This window comes from Musca vetustissima, unplaced genomic scaffold (assembly GCF_032173495.1).
Source record: "Musca vetustissima isolate MV318-11 ecotype Yass unplaced genomic scaffold, APGP_CSIRO_Mvet_v1 utg31599, whole genome shotgun sequence".
Classification (NCBI taxonomy): Eukaryota; Metazoa; Arthropoda; class Insecta; order Diptera; family Muscidae; genus Musca; species Musca vetustissima.
Window position 1 is genome coordinate 189,227 of NW_026877754.1, and position 5,135 is coordinate 194,361.

Below are 5,135 nucleotides of genomic sequence, written 5' to 3' on the forward strand. Positions count from 1 at the left end.
ACTGTCCCCTTCATTGCAAAGAAATAGTCCTCTTCTTCTTCTTTAAAAATTATGACCTTTAATAAAAAGGTCTTCTAAATCCTCAGGAGACATTTCGTAAGGAAAAGCCATTTTTCGCGTTAAAAATTTGTCCCGACATTTTTTGCTGTATTCAGACAAATATTAAAACAAAGTGCAGTACCGCCCGGTGCAGCAATGCTGCATCTGTTCCCAGGGGACAAAAAGCGATCATCTCGTTCAGTGGCAATAAACACATTAACGCATTATTTAGTTGTCAACAGGAGCGCGCAAACTTACAGTTCGTTCGTATTATATGCCGAAGACTTTTTCTGAGAGCTGGTAACCAGGCAGTTGCCAATGAATCCACTACTGACCATCCCCAGTCACTTGCAACAAGTTTAAGTTGTAAATGCATTGTTGTTGAATGCTCGATTTATTTGCTTCAATGATTTTCTCCTTTGGCCAACAAGTGGCATAGCTTCGACGGGCAATGTGGAAAAAACGCTCTAAAGTTTCGCGCTATTGTCGGCGAAAACTTTTTGAAGTTTTCTCTGTTTTCTGTGTGTGTGTTTCTTTTTTTTCATTCCTGAAAATAAACATTGCACAAAACATTGTTCCCCTTCAAGTGATACTACACGCCTTTAATCATCGTCATCATCATCCTCATCATCACGTTACTCGTTATTGGGTTCACAAGGCAGATGCTTTGTCCTCTCGTGGCCGTGCAGCCTCATTATGATGACCACAACAACAACAAGTGGATGCTCATCATCTTGTCCATTGCTACATTTCGGAATTCATTGGAGACATTTTTAACCTGATTTGGTTTTGTGAGAGTTGCAACAACAGCAACATGTGCATGAGCACATGATTATACCGCCTTTCGGGACAAAGAATCGGAATGGAATCGGAATCCATAGTTTTATAGCCATAATTATGAAGAGAATGAGAAAAGGAAATACGAAGACATCTCAGATCCCAAACAATTATTGATAGTAGTACAATTTTGGAGGTTTCGACGACGTCATACATGCAACAATGACCTTTAAAAGGAAAGGATCGATCATACACGAACTCCCAACGGTAAATCATGTTGTGATTAATGGTATTTTGGTGTGCCTGACCATCTTCTGTTTTTGTTCCCAGCATATGATTGCATTTCATATTTCAATAATTGTCACCAGAAATGTGAAAATGTTGTACAAATTACATAGATACATGAGGCACGTTCTATCATGATACCGATATGGATCATAGGCTACATGGGTACGAAATTCTTTGTTTACACGATGTTTTTGAAATTGGAAAGATTTGGAAAATTCATATCACTAACCATATATGTGGGAGAAATTGCTGGATATTTAAGAGTGCTAGGAGAAATAGATCGCAATAAAACGGTGTTGTTAAATACTGGGTCCATTTTTCGAATTCTTAACGATAGAAATCAAGAATAGTGTTTATGACCAGCTAAAAGAATTGCAAAGAAAGAAATAATTTGTCAGCAGAGATAGTTGGACTATCACATCACCGTGATAAGTTCCATCATTCTAACGCCGCAAATACCAGCATCAGGGAACACATGCTTATTCGCGGAGTATGAACGGAAGAAATTGTTAGAAAATTTTTAAGTGTATAGAATAAACGTTTAAGTCACTATGGACCCTGTAAAGATGGGTGATAAGACCTCAGACACATGAACAGTGAAACGGCGATTGATACGAAAAAGTGATCTAATTACTTAAGTCGATAATTTTTCGAGCATGCCGGGGGTGTCATGTCGAAGCGAAGGAGGTAAATATGTATACGATTTACAAAATTTAGCATATGTTGCCGAATGACATGTGTGAGGATTGATGTTAGTCGATTTAGATATGCAGTTAATTTCGTTAAATTTCATGTCAATGTTCCTTCGAAATGCCGACGTCTTTTAGCATACATATGTAGAATATACCCAAAGTGGTGAAGGGTATCATATAGTCGGCCCAGTCCGACTTTACTACTTTACTTACTAGTTTTTGTTTGTTTTTCTGTTCGCTCTAGAGGCCACAATTAGTCAATCTCTAAGCCACAATTAGTCAATCTAGAGGCCACCTAGGTAATAAACCGAACTCAAATTTTATACGGGGAAGGAAATCTGATCAATGATAAAGCATGACTGTTTTATATAAAAGGTTGCTCTGAGAGAGTAGATGTAGATCAGACAACGTTTTGTATAGTCCTCATATGTCGATATCGCATATTTTTATACCCAACATAACTATGTGGTGGATTTGTAACGCCTCGAAATCCTAGACATATCTTGACTACCTAAGTCGATCCACATATGTGTGTCCATCCGGTTGTCATATCACAATTATGGACCCATCGTCACGAAAGTTTACATGTAAGGTCCGTACAAACACGACAACTATTGTATTGCATGATCGGGCAATATTTAACTGGTCAAATGGACCCAGAATTTTGTGTAAAAAAATCTTTCTATGGCGTCTATATTCACTTAAAAACTTTTGTTTTTAATGACCTTTAGCCTAACAAACAGCAAACGTATTCAAAATTGCCAGGACAATAGTAAACAAAAAGCCTTTTAATCTCCCTAAAATAAAACGGTATGCCAGTTTTCGCCACGTTCTTCAACCGAATTGACTCTTATTTGATATTTTGGGTCCTTGTTGGGATTTAAATCTTTTTCCTACCAATAAAATCTATCGTTCTAATGTAGGTCAGACGCGAAGTCATCGTCTTTTTGGGTGAAGATTGCAGACCTTTTGATGAGCGAATGCGCTTCACAGATTTATTATGCGGGACAGCATTCGTTATTCCAGAAGACTATGGTTTCTTGCGAGACTTGACCTTCTTCCCTTTCCGACCAACGGTGGGGCTACACCAACCGCTTCACCTTTGTCAATTGGCATAGAATCGGGCTTTGAGATAGAGCCCCTCCAGAGGCTGTTGGTTTCGTCGAAACTATTACTTTGTTTGATTCACAAGTCTCCTTAGAAATTGTTGATCGATCACCTGTTTGTTTCGGGAGGAAGATCCTCTCCATCTGGAGCTCACGATGAAAAGCGTGCGGATAGGTTCTTTCGAATTTCCTTACGAATTTCATCTTGCCTTTGATGAGATGGGAGGTTCATCTCCGAATCACGCCAAACGAATTTGCAGAGATCGGCATCGGATACTTCTCGGGCAGTTCCGACCTTTGAATAATTTCATTAATTCAACTTAACAATAATACCGCCGTTTTCGATCCAAACAATTGCATTATTACATTTTTCTTACAGAATCGTAATCAACGTCCCCGAAACCATTATATGTATGTGATATTTTTTTATTTCATAAATCCAATGCTCTAATTATAGCCAAAAAATGGTATCTCTGGCCCGTAGTAAACTTATATTAGCATTACGAAGTGGCTGTAATTTAGCATTCGTAAACGTAGGAGTTTAATCAACTTCTTCACAGCATATTTCCGATATATGCAATTTTTAGGTAAATACTCAAAATAGGGGTACCTTTGTATGGGGGCTACCAGTAAACGTGGACCTACATACATACATTTTTGCATGGACATTTGGTACCTAAAAAGAACACTCTGTGCCTAATTACAGCCAATTTGTTAAATGTGTCTAATAGATCAAAAATACCTTAAATCGGGAGATACGGTTATATGGGGGCTACATCAAAACTTGGACCCAGGGACCCCATTTTAGATTTCTATATTTGCGTTGGCATTAAAAACATGTATTTTGGCCGCCTATGTCAAGTGGTTCGGCTGTTAATGAGTTTATACCCAATTTTTGGGTAAATACTCGAAATAGGGGTACCTTTGTATGTGGGCTACCAGTAAACGTGGACCTTCATACAAACATTTTTGCATGGACATTTGGTACCCAAAGAGAACACTCTGTGCCCAATTACAGTCTATTAGGTTGTATAATGTATCTAATAGACAAAAAAAAATAGCTTAAATCGGGAGATACGGTTATATGGGGGCTATATCAATACCTGGACCCAGGGACCCCATTTCCCATACCAGTATTTGTATTGATATAAAAACCATCTGAGCCAAATTTTGACTGTCTATGTCTAGTGGTTCGCCAGTTAATGAGTTTGTACCCAATTTTTGGGTAAATACTCAAAATAGGGGTACATTTGTATGGGGGCTACCAGTAAACGTGGACCTACATACATAAATTTTTGCATGAACATGTGGTACCCAAAAAGAACACTCTGTGCTAAATTACAGCCAATTTGGTTGTAAAATGTGTCTAATAGACAAAACATACCTTAAATCGGGAGATACGGTTATATGGGGGCTATATCAAAACTTGGCCCCATGGACCCCATTTTGGATTTCTATATTTGCGTTGGCATTAAAAATGTGTATGCAAAATTTTGGCCGCCTATGTCAAGAGGTTCGGCAGTTAATGAGTTTATACCCAATTTTTGGGTAAAAACTCGGGTACTTACCCAAGTATTTACCCACGTCTTTAAAGGATCGTAAAAGTATCCATTCTAAATCGATTTGATAGCAGAAACCCGGAAATAGGGTGTAAGATGTTGTATTACCGATTCAATATAGTAAATACCCGCAAATGGGTATTTACCCACCCCTTGGGTATTTTAGGTATGTTCGAGTTACTAGCCCAATTTTCCATCATGAGTATTTGTATTTTTAAATTTCGTTCTCTCCTGCAGCAATTTACCATTTTATTGCCCTAATAAAATAGTTATTTTAAATGTCCACTTAATGATGGAGCCTATAATAATTTCGGTCCAGCCGAACTTTGTTTTTAAATTTTCATTATATTAAAAATACACATTAACGTTCTAGATTTTGCTTCAATCAAATCTTTTTATCATTGCTGTAAAAATTATTTCAATAAATTTTACAAAACCAACAAAAAGAACATTCCGTCCTTATTTATATGTAGCTGCAGCATCCCCTTAGCCCCCTGCTGTGATAATAATGATCATATGGTTTTCGTTTTTTGCATTCATCCCCAGAGATATTTAGCAAAACATATTCGGTTTTCTGTTTTTGTTCAACTAGTTGAGAAAATGAGTACCAATACCAATATTTACACTGTGTGCTGCTGGGTCCTGGCAACGCCTACAAACATTTGTTTTTTTGC